The sequence below is a fragment of the Bubalus kerabau genome, chromosome 19 (genome assembly GCF_029407905.1).
Source record: "Bubalus kerabau isolate K-KA32 ecotype Philippines breed swamp buffalo chromosome 19, PCC_UOA_SB_1v2, whole genome shotgun sequence".
Classification (NCBI taxonomy): domain Eukaryota; kingdom Metazoa; phylum Chordata; class Mammalia; order Artiodactyla; family Bovidae; genus Bubalus; species Bubalus kerabau.
Window position 1 is genome coordinate 23478013 of NC_073642.1, and position 12758 is coordinate 23490770.

The window sequence follows — 12758 nt, forward strand, 5'->3', positions numbered from 1 at the left end:
GCCACAGCTAAAGACCAAAGATCCTGCATGCCACAACTAAGACCCCGTGCAGCCAAAGTTTTTTTAAAATTATAGAAGTGAAAATCAAACATAAAAGCATTAGAAAAAAAATGAAGAAAATATCCTTATCACCTCATAGTGGAAAAGGCATGATACAAAATACAGAGTTTATTTCAAAACAGAACAACAAAACCCTGCTAATTTCACCCAAATTTAAGAGACAAGACAATCTGCCCCTGGGCCAAAGCCGGGAGGGGCTGGAGAGGGATGGGGAAGCTGGAACACAGCACTAACTCAAGCAACAACCAGCGAGATGGGGACCACAGGGAAACCTCAAGGGTGTGCACCACAGCTGTTTATAAGTTAGAAACTGGGAACAATCAAAATGCCCAGCAAAGGGGACTGTTGAGAAGAAAAGTTTGGTGTGATTCCAAAACAGAGTTGCTTGCAGTCACTAAAAATAATGATTTAGTAAATCAGGGAAATGGGACAACCTCAAGGCTGTGTTATTAAATGAAAACTCATTGAAGAATATGGAATGACCCATTTTGGAAGGAGAGGAGAAGATTCATGTAATTAGGAAAAAAAGAAACTAGAAGGAAGGAAATGCACTGGCATTTTGTGGGGGCTGTCTGTGGAGGCGGGGGCTGTTTGTGGAGGCAGGGGTCACTGGGGCTTCACTGCCAGCCTTGTGCTTTTCTGGGTTTCTCTAAACGTAATACCTGTGGTTATTTCTATAACTCCAAGGTTTGAAATCTGAATGACGGAGGAGGTGGTGTGAGTCCATAACCAGGATTTGAGAGGGGAACCACCAGTCCAGACGGGGATGTGACCGCTGAGGGCCTGTGGACACCAGAGGAGGGAGGCAGCTGGAGGTGGACTCTGGACTCTGCAGTGAAGCCTACCTCATGTTTAATTCTGTGGACACGACACAAGCTTGAGGCAGTCAGGGCAAGGCAGGGAGGGGGCAGACGAAGGGCGCAGCTCTAGTCCCTGCTGCTGGGGCCCCTGGGGCGGCCACGGGCAAGGCCTGAGCCCCCAGGCACTCTGAGGCGGGGGAGAAGCAGAGCAATAACCGTGTTCCACACTTTCCACCTCCTGCCTGAGCCTCACAGAGGACTCGGCAGGAACGGACAGTGGCGAGTGGGTGCTGCCCGTGTCTCCTCGGGAGCAGAGAGAGGCCTGGGAGCAGAGAAAAAGGTCTGTCTGCCCACCTTGTTTGAGCTGAACCTTTCCAGCAAGGGGAGAAAAAGGTCAAAGGAAAGTAGGAAGCAGTCTTGCTCCCCCATCTTCTTCAAAGAAATAACTGGATGTGGAAGAACGGGCTTCTGAGTCACAAGGAAACCTTGTCCCCAAGGATCGGGATCAGAAACAATGGGGAAAGGAGTTATTAAAACCATCGGCTCACAACAAGCTCAGGAAGAAGCTGAATAAACTTTGAACAATTTGTCTCATCCTGCTATAAAAAGAGGAAATTTCAGAAAGTCAGGAACCATCACGTGCGTACAGTTAGAAGCCCTTTCACTCCACTGACACGGTCACGGCTCGCGTCACGAGAGAAAAACGTGTCTTTGCTCCTCCCGCAAGGCCTGTGCACCAGAAAACAAAACCTCTCAGCACACCGGCAGCGTGGGCACTGCCAGCAGCTGGCTGGACGCGTCGCCTCCTGGCCCCCTGACCTGCTGCCCAGAGCCTGCCCTTCAGCAGTCTGGGCCCAGCATGCTGATTTTGAAAAGGTTTAACAGATACTCTCTTTGTAGAATGAAGGGCCCTGCAACATGGTGTTCTCACAAGCCACCCTTCCCATTTCCTGTCACCCCCACCTCACCAACCTCTCAGACCCCAGCTGAAAGGCCCCATTCTCGTCCCGTGGAAAAGATCCTATTTAAAACCGAGAAAAGGAGGAAACACACTCAGCCGTCAGGAAGCAATAGCATTAACTCGGGGGCCAAAAACAACACTGCAGGCCGAGAACAATGCAGGAGGCGGCGTGGGGAGGACTGAGGCTTCGCCGGGCGCTTCTGTCCCAGAGACTGAGAGGGGGCCCGAGCGCGAGTCGCTCACGGAGCATGGAGTAGGCAGTGTTTCTAATAATAGAAGAAATAAGAATTTATCTGAGCATTTTCATATATTAAAAATATGTTTCCTTCTGGACAGAGATTGGCTTCACATGAGGCACTGGTCTCTCACTCCATTGTTCAGCTCAAAATATCCCCAGGTACCTAGTGATGTGGCCACAGACCTGCAGGTGTGGTGGAGCTCTCAAAAAGAAAATGATTTCGGAAGAGAAAAAAATTTACCTTCCAAATGATTTTACAAAAAGTAAAGACTCAGGTTTCCCTTAAGATTAACTTTCAAAAACTGAAAATTAAAAATACTATTTTCAATAAGCTCCACTCCAAGAATGTATAGTTTCCAGAAATTTCACACACAATTAAAAAATGAAGATACAAAAGCTAATGGGAGGATAAAACATGCCAGGATGTCCCATAATTGCTCCAAGTAGCAGCAAGTTTAGCTTAGAGTTTCCTGGCAGTCAAAGGGAAAACAGAACAAGATTGATGTCAATTCTTAAAGAGATGGGAACACCAGACCACCTTACCTGCCTCCTAAGAAACCTGTATGCAGATCAAGAAGCAAAAGGTAGAACCAGACATGGAACAATGTACTGGTTCCAAATTGGGAAAGGAGTACATCAAGGCTGTATATTGTCACCCTGCTTATTTAACTTATATGCAGAGCACATCATGCGAAATGCCAGGCTGGGTGAAGCACAAGCTGGAACCAAGATTGCTGGGAGAAATATCAGTAACTTCAGATAGGCAGATGACACCACCCTTATGTCAGAAAGCAAAGAGGAACAAAAGAGTCTCTTGAAAGTGAAAGAGGAAAGTGAAAAAGCTGGCTTAAAACTCAACATTCAAAAAACAAAGATCATGGCATCCAGTCCCATCACTTCATGGCAAATAGATGGGGGAACAATGGAAACAGTGACAGACTTTATTTTCTTGGGCTCCAAAATCACTGAGGATGGTGACAGCAGCCATGAAATTAAAAGATGCTTGTTCCTTGGAAAGAAAGCCATGACAAACCTAGACAATGTATTAAAAAAAGCAGGGACATTACTCTGCCAACAAAGGTCCATATAGTCAAGAAAGAAAGAAAAGAAAGAAAGTGAAGTCACTCAGTCGTGTCTAACGCTTTGCGACCCCATGGATTATAGCCTACCAGGCTCCTCCATCCATGGGATTTTCCAGGCAAGAGTACTGGAGTGGCTTGCCACTGAGTCTAAGCTATGGTTTTTCCTGTAGTCATATATGGATGTGAGAGTTGGATCATAAAGAAGGCTGAGTGCCAAAACTGTGGTGTTGGAGAAGACTCTTGAGAGTCCCTTGGACTCAAGGAGATCAAATCAGTCCATCCTAAAGGAAATCAATCCTGAATATTCATTAGAAGGACTGATGCTGAAGCTGAAGTTCCAATACTTTGGCCACTTGATGGGAAGGGCCGACTTATTGGAAAAGACCCTGATGCTGAGAAAGATTGAGGGCAGGAGAAGGGGATGACAGAAGATGAGACAGTTGGATGGCATCATTGACTCAATGGACATGAGTTTGAGCAAGCTCCAGGAATAGTGAAGGACAGGGAAGCCTGGCGTGCTACAGTCCATGGGGTTACAAAGAGCTGGACACAACTGAGTGACTGAACAACAATTGTGACATAAAGACCTTAGAACAAAGCGAAAAGTTCAGGTTTAATGCTAACTCTCACTGCCTGCAGGAAGGCCACCATCTCTGCTTCACTGATACTGGGGTTGCCTCCCGCACCGAATGCTTACCCTGTATCTATGTGATGGTTTCAGCAATGGACAGGTGACCCTACCCTGCCCAGTAAGCCATAAGGAGAGATCTGCAAGAATGATTGTGAATCAAGTTCTCACTCCCCCCAGAGAGCCACAGAAAGAGTCTCTCTCTCCCCCCTCTCTCTAGGTGGGTTGGGTCTGGATGTGACACCCAGCACTGTTGCAGCCATATTGTTCCTAGTTCAAGGATGAAGCCACCTCCAACAGAGAGAATGGTGAAGGATGGAAGAAACCTGGGTTTTCAGTGTTACCAACCAGCCCCGGAACCCTCAAAACTCTAGACTTCCTGTTCAGTGAGATAACTGCCTGTCCTGTGGGAGAATACTCGATTCATTCAGGTTTTTTGTTTCTATGGAAACAAAGTGTAAAAGCTCAGGTTTTAGAGGGCAAACACAAAACTAGAAATGGGAATTTTCTACACATAACAGAAATCTTGAAGAAATAAGACTATCCATCTCAGCATTATGCTTTTTTTTCCTTCAAATCCATCACAGGAATGGAGGAACACCCCTCAGCAGACATTTTCCTCAAGCCAGACAGGTCTATGTCAGCCTGTCTGTAAGGACATCAACTTATGACATAGCCTGCCACATGTGGGAGCCCGTCTCTGCTGCAGGAAAGCCTAGAAAGAGACCTCTTTGTCATCAAGCCTCTGCCAGCTCCTATATAACATATGTGGCAGAGCCAGGCCAATTTGAAAACTTAACACATGTGCCAGAAAGAAAACTACCACAATCTAGCATTATTTAAAAGAGCAGAAGACTGGACACAGTCTTAATATACATCATTGAGTGAGTAGAGGCAGATATCCATCATAAGTTACTGGTCAAATGTATGCACAGTATCTGAGAGAGCCATAAAAAAGAAAGGGGGAGACTTCCCTGGTGGTCCAGTGGTTAAGAATCCACCTTGCAATGCAGGAGTCACTGGTTCGATCCCTAGTCGGGGAGCTAAGATGCCAAATGCCACAGGGCAGCTGAGTCATCACGCCGTAACCACCGAAGCGCACACGCCACAAGTAGAGTCCGTGTGCCACGGCAGGAGATCCTGCATGATGCAACTCAGACTCGATGCAGCCAAATATTAAAAAAAGAAATAAGAAACCACTACTCACTAAGTAAAAACCATGTAGAACACTGTGTAGAGTGCTCTTGCCTGGAAAATCCCATGGACGGAGGAGCCTGGTGGGCTGCAGTCCATGGAGTCACTAAGAGTCGGACACGACTGAGCGACTTCCCTTTCACTTTTCACTTTCATGCAGTGGAGAAGGCAATGGCACCCCACTCCAGTACCCTTGCCTGGAAAATCCCATGGACGGAGGAGCCTGGTGGTCTACAGTCCATGGGGTTGCCAAGAGTCGGACACGACTGAAGCGACTTAGCAGCAGCAAGAGAAGAGAAATATATGTATTTTCTTACAAATGGTATCACGACCTAAAAAATTACTCAAACACTTAGCAACTTAACAGACATTTATTATCTCGGTGTCTGTGGGTCAAGAATTTGGGGGTGCCTTTGTAGGATGGTTCTGGTTTAGTCTCTCTCAGAGTTAGAGTCAAGATGTTACCTAGGCAGTGGTATCAGTAAAAGTGGAGTAAGGACCTTCAAAATTTCTAACCAACCTCTGGAAAGGCAGTAAGAAAACTAACAAAAGTGGTCAGAACCAGCTTTTCTTTTCAGAATCTGGAAATTAACCAGAAGATTTCAGCAATCTGGGAAGTTTCAATCAAGAAAAGTGACCGAAACTCAGTAACGACAGTGAGCTTTGGGGCTATTTAACTTGTCTTATTTCCACCCCCCTCTCTCCGGCTCCATGATAGCCTTGAAAATCAACAACCACAATCACGGTGGAAAACAGCAGCCTGGCAGACAGCAGGAGAGGCAAGCCGGGGTCGGAGCTTCTTGAAAGCCTCATTCCCACAGAACTGCCATCATGTGACCTGTCTGCTAGCTCCCAGAAGCCTCGATTGCAAGGCTGCCCTAATTGATTAGACTTGGAGCTTGTCCAGTGAGAAAAGTCTTTTCCCTGAGGGTGTTGGTAAAAACATTTCAAGGTAATTTTTTTGATGCTATGGCTACTGCACGCTATTGAGGCAAACAACAGGCTACCTCAAAAAGTTTAAAAGTAAAATCTAGGGCAGGAGATGTCCATAAAGGCTTTGAAAATCTGAAATGTTCCCCAGAATCCAAAAGGCTGAGGCACAGGTAGTAGGATTGTGTAAATGCTCAGAAAGGAACTGATAAGGCCCTCTCACCGCAAGCTGACACTGAGGCTCTTTACAAGCAGAAAGTGAAGTGCAAGGCAGAGATATTACTAAGTCTCTGGCCAAGTGTTGAAGGCATACCACGACAAGCATACAGAACCCCTTGGCAATGACCAGGTGATTTATTGTTCCAGGCATTAAAGGAAATCTTCGACCAATTGTTAGCACTAATCTAACCAAGCAGAGACTTCAGTGGACACACACCAAAAAGCATACAGACCTTACAAAAATAGTTCAGAGAAGTTACCCAACAAGTAACTTCAGCAACTACAGAAACCTCTGAGGATGAGGGAAGAACCTGATTTCCCAAGCCGCCACATTATATTAAGTGGCTAATTTTCATGAAAATATCACAAGACATGCGAAGAAACAAAAAAAATGTGATCCAGATACTGGGCGGGGCGGGGGGCAAAACCTTATCAATAAGAAATAGTTTCAAAGACCAGACTAGAGACTTTAAATCAGCTTCTTAAAATATATTCAAAGAACTAAAGGAAATACTATTTGAACTAAAAGAATGTATGAACACAATGTATTACCAAAGAGAGTATCAATAGAGAGAGAGAAATTATAAATAAAGAGTCTAGAGTTATAAAGTACAATGACTGAAATGATAAATTCACTATAGCTATTCAATAGCAGAGTTCAGCAGATGCAAGAAGGAATTGGTAATCTTGAAGACAGGTAAATCGGGTTTACCAGTCTTGAAAAGTAGAAAGAAAAATAACACTGAACAAAGCTTCAGAGACTAGGGCAGCATCAAGTGCACCAGCAGAGCATAAGGAGAACTCCAGAAGGAGAGGAACAGGGCAAAAAGGGTGTTTGAAAAATAATGGCAGAAAATTGCCCAAATCTGATGAAAAACATTTGCCTACAGACCCAAGAAGCTCAATGAACTCCAAATATGATAAACTCAAAGACAACCATACCAAGACACATCATAATCAAACTACTGAAGGTCAGAGAAAGAGAATCTTAAAAGCCAGGAGAGAGAAGTGACTTAGCACATATGTGTAAGACATCCTCAATAAGAGCAGCAGCCGATTTCTCATCATAAAACTATGGAGGTCAGAAGGCAGTGACATGCCATGGCACTGGGGTGTGGGTGGGCATCTGATGTATAAAGATTTAATGTGGATGATAATAACACAAAGCAAGGGAGAAATAGAAATGCATATGAGCAAAATTTTACATGTTATTGAAATAAAGTTGGTATTAATCTGAACTCAATGATTACTTATTAGAAATGAAGATATCCAGAACAACCACTAAGAAAATAATTCAAAAGACACATAATAAAAGAAATGACAAGGTAATTTAAATGGTGCACTAGGGAATATCTATTTAGCAGAAAGAAGGCAGTTGTGGAAAAATAGAGCAACAGAAAAGATGTGAGACACAGGGGAAACAAATAGCCAAAAGGAAGGTGTAAATTCCACCTTATCAGAAAGGACACTCAAGTGGATCAAACACTGCAACTAAAGGTGGAGACTGTCATAAGGTATTTTTTTTGGGGGGGGGGGAGGGTTTATAACAGTCAAACTACATGCTATCCAATCAATACAAGAGACACACCTTAGATTCAGAGACAAAACATGTTGAAACTATAAGGATACAAATGATCTATCCCTCAGCAACTGAAATTTTTTTTTATAACAATCGAACTACATGCTATCCAATCAATACAAGAGACACACCTTAGATTCAGAGACAAAACATGTTGAAACTAAAAGGATACACATGATCTATCCCTCAGCAACTGAAAGAGAACTGCAGTGGCTATACTGATATCAGACAAAATACACTTTAAAACAACAACAAACAATTGTTAACAGGGACAGAGAAGGACATTTTATCATGCTAAAAGAAGCACTCTATCAAGAAGATTTAACAATTATAAACATATACCTAATAAGAGAGCACTAAAATGCATGAAGCAAAGACCAAAAGAACTGAAGGGAGAATTAGACAATTTAACAATAATCATTGGCTGCTGCTGCTGCTAAGTCGCTTCAGTCGTGTCCAACTCTGTGCGACCCCATAGACGGCAGCCCAACAGGCTCCCCCGTCCCTGGGATTCTCCAGGCAAGAACACTGGAGTGGGTTGCCATTTCCTTCTCCAATGCATGAAAGTGAAAAGTGAAAGTGAAGTCGCTCAGTCGTGTCCGACTCCTAATCATCGGAGGAGTCCTCAATACCCCGCTTTCAATTATGGGTAGACAGAGGATCAACAAGGAGCTAGATCTGAACAACACTATAACGCAACTGGGCTTCAAAGATGGCAATAGTGGCAAAGAACCTGCCTGCCAATGGAGGAGACATGAGACACAGGTTCAGTCCCTGGGTCAGGAAGATCCCCTGGAGGAGGGATGGCAACCCACTGCAGTATTCGTGCCTGCAGAATATGACAGGCCATGATACAAGGCTCAATAAGTTTAAAAGGACTGAACTCATACAAAGTATGCTCTTTACTCAAAATGAAATAAAACTAGAAATAAATAACAGGAAAATTTGAATATTCACAAATACATGGAAGTTGAACAACATAATCCTCAATCACTAAAAGATCAATGAATAAGTAACAAGAGAAATTAGAAAATACTTTGAGATGAATGAAAATGAAAATATAAGGGGCTAAAATTTACGGAATGTAGCGAAAGCAGTGCTTGCAGAAATATTTACAGCTGTAAATTATACATTAAAAAGATGACAACTCAAATCAACAGCTTTCTACCTTAGTAAGTTAGTAAAAGAAATGCAAACTAAATCAAAGCAAACCTTAGGAAAGAAATAATAAAGATTATAGCAGAAGTAATTGCAACAAAGATAAGAAAACAATAGAGAAATATCAACAAGACCAGAAGTTGATACTTTGAAAGATGAACAAATTGAAAAGCTTTGGGCTAGAGACAGAAAATAAAAAAGAGAAAATCATGAATGAAAGATGGGGTCACAACACTACCAGCCTTACAGAAATAAAAAGGATTATAAAAGAATACTATGAATAACTATATAACAACACTTGAGATAACTAGGTGAAATGTACAAATTCCTAGAAAGACACAAAATAATGAAACTGACTCAGTAAGAAATTGAAAAGCTGAATAGATCTATAATAAGCAGAGATAGAATTAGTGATCAAAAAATTTCCCACAAAGAAAACCTCAAGACCAGATGGCTTCACCACTGTATTCTACCAACATCTAAAAAAGGATTAACACCAATTCCTTTCAAATTCCTCCTAGAAACAGAAGAGGAAGGAACACTTCCCAGATCATTTTGTGAGGTCAGTATTACCCTTCTGGCACCAAAACTAGACAAATATATAGCAAGAAAACTATCAGTGTCCTTTATAAATACAGATGCAAAAATCCTCTACAAAACGCTAGCAAACTGAATGCAGCTACACATAAAAAAGTGAGATTTATCTCAGGAATGCAAGATTGGTCCAATGTTGGAAAATCACTGTAACACATTTTACTCAAAGAATAAAACTACAAGATTATCTCAAGAAGCATTTGATAAAATTCAACACTCTTTCATGATAAAAAAAATACCAATAAACTAGACATAGAAAAACCCACAGCTGACTTCTTGCTTAATGGTGAAAGACTGGAAACTTTCTGCCCAAGATCAGGAATGAAACAAAGATACCTGCTCTCAATACTACTCAACATTGTACTGAGGCCAAGTACCAGGAAAACTGGGGGGTAAAAAGAAAGAAAAGTCTCCAGATCAGAAAGGAAAAATTAAAATTATGTCTATTTGCAGAAAATATGATCTTGTATATAGAAAACCCCAAGAAATACACACACACACAAACCCATTAGACCTAATGTTGGGGATCAGAGGGGTTTCGCTGGTGGCTCAGATGGTAAAGAATCTGCCTGCATTGCAGGAGACCTGGGTTCGATCCCTGGCTTGAGACGATCCCCTGGAGAAGGGACCAGCTACCCACGCCAGTATTCTGGCCTGGAGAATTCCATGGACTGTATAGTCCATGGGGTCACAAAGAGTCGGACATGACTGAGCAATGTTCACTTTCATTTTCACTTGTGATCAGAGCAGGCCACTCCAAGATATGCCACCATGGCATACTGATGATCTTCAGTTGAAGTTCCTTGAGAAATAGAGGACAAAATGATATAAAAAATACTCTGACCTCCCTGTTTCCCCCTGAAAGAGGGAAGACAATCTCCTCCCTATACCAGGAGAACAGAAAGCATCCTTATCACCAGAGTAGGGAATTCAAGGCTAAGAAAGCTGTATAAACAAATTTTGCAACTTTAAGCACAAGCCCCTTCATTAAATTTTCACAAATAATTGTTTCTTTGTTCAAAATTGATATATAAAATATCCTGCTTTGGTCACTTTGGGAGTCTCATTTGTATGAGACCTCCATGTGTACAAAATAGTTCCTTTCCCTCCCATTAATCTGTTTTGTGTCTATTCGATTATTATACCAGCCAAAAGAACTCAAAAGGGGTAGGGGGAAATGTCCTTCTTCCAAAAGTAGCAAGGTTGCAGGATACAATTTCAATATATAAAAATCAAGTCTATCACTTCACTGTATGTACAGCACAAACTAACAACATTGTAAAGCAATTATATTTCAATAAAAAAATCATCTACTTCTATACACTATGAATGATTAAGAATGAAATTAAGGAAATATAGGTAATATCTTATAATAATCTATAATGGAAAAAGATCAACTATATATACTGTTTGAATCAATAATCAATAATAAATACTGAATAAAGAATCAATAATATATACTGTTGTGGTTGTTCAGTCACTAAGTTGTGTCCAACTCTTTACGACCCCATGGACTGCAGCACGCCAGGCTTCCCTGTCCTTCACTATTCCCTGGAGTTTGCTCAAATGCATGTCCATTGAGTCAGTGATACCATCCAACCATCTCATCCTCTGTCGCCCCCCTGCTCCTCCTGGTATATTATATATACCCTTCCAATAGCCGTATGTTCAAATCTCAACCCCAGTGCCTCAGAAGTGACTTTATTTGTAATAGGGTCACTTGTAGATGTAATTAGTTAAGACGAGGTCACACTGGAATAGGGTGGGCCCCTAAATCAATATGATTGGTGTCCTTATAAAAAGGTGCCACGTGTGATGCACCTACACGCCAATGAACACCAAAGGTTGCTGGGAAACCACCATAAGCTAGGAAGAGACAAGGATGGATCTACCTATAGGATTGAGGAAGCATGGCCCTGAAGATACCTTGATTTCAGACTTCTAATCTTCAGAACTAAGAGAAAGTTGATCCCTATTGTTTTAAGACACCCAGTTTGTAGTTCTTTACTATGGCAGCCCTAGGAAGCTAATACAATCCACGGATTGATCTATGGAGTCAACACCACCCCTTTTAAAGGCCCAATTGCCTTTTTTTTTTTTTTTTTTTGGCAGGAATTGTCAAGCTGATTCTAAAAATCCATATGTAAATACCTAAGACCTGGATAGCCAAAACAATCTTGAAAGAGAACAAAGTTGGAAGATGCACACTTCATGACTTTAAAACTTTCTATATGTGCTAAGTTGCTTCAGTTGTGTCTGACTCTTTGTGACCCTATGGACTGTAAGCCCACCAGGCTTCTGTCCATGGGGACTCTCCAGGCAAGAGTACTAGAGTGGGTTGCCATACCCTGTTCCAGGGGATCTTCCTGATCCAGAGATGGAATCTGCATCTCTTATGTCTCCTGCATTGGCAGGAAGGTTCTTTATCGCTAGCACCACCTGGGAAGCCCCAAACTTTCTATAAAGCTTCAGTAATGAAGACTGTGTAATATCTGCGTAAGGATAGGTATATAGGTTAATGGGATAGAATTGAGAGTCCAGAAATAAACCCTTACATTTATGATTAACTGATTTCCTACAAGGGTGCCAAGATCTTCCAATGGGGAAAAGAACAGTCTTTTCAACAAATGGGGCTGAGATAGATGGATATCTCCATGCAAAAGAATAAAGTTGGACCCCTACCTCACACCACATAAAAAATTAACACAAAGCAGATGAAGGACCTAAACATGAGAGCTAAAACTACGAAACTTTTAGATGAAAAAGTTTCCCTGGTGGTTCTTATTTCCTGGGCTTCCCTGGTGGCTCAGCAAAGAATCTGCCTGCAATGTAGGAGACCTGGGTGCAATCCCTGGGTTGGAAAGATCCCCTGGAGAAGGGAACAGCTACCCACTCCAGTATTCTTCCCTGGAGAATTCCATGGACTGTATAGTATTTAGATGAAAACACAGGCATGAATCACAGTGACCTTGGGTTAGGCAATGATTTCTTAAAGCACAAGCAACCAAAGGAAAAAACAGATAAATCAGATTTCAACAAAACCTAGAACTCTGTGCTTCAAAGGACACTATTAGGAATGTGAAAAAAACAATGCATAGAATGAGAGAAAGTATTTGCAAATCATATATCTGATAAGGTCCCAGTAAACAGAATATATAAAGAATTCTTATAACTCAACAATAAAAACATAAATAATCCAGTTCTTAAATGAGCAAAGGATTTGAATAGACATTTCTTCAAAGAATATACACATATGGTCAATAAGCACATGAACAGATGCTCAACGTCCTTAACCATCAGGGAAATGCACAACGA

The 12758-nt window shown here is 42.0% G+C and overlaps 1 long non-coding RNA gene and 1 other non-coding gene across 11 annotated transcripts in view; both read right to left on the minus strand.

The window, feature by feature from the left end:
* Positions 1-12758, minus strand: part of LOC129633699 (uncharacterized) — a 45088-nt gene that overhangs the window by 22404 nt on the left and 9926 nt on the right. The gene's annotated exons all lie outside the window — the stretch shown is intronic.
* LOC129634636 (small nucleolar RNA SNORA12) lies at positions 4452-4599 on the minus strand. Its single transcript, XR_008705814.1, has one exon. It is a non-coding gene; the product is annotated as a small nucleolar RNA SNORA12 (small nucleolar RNA).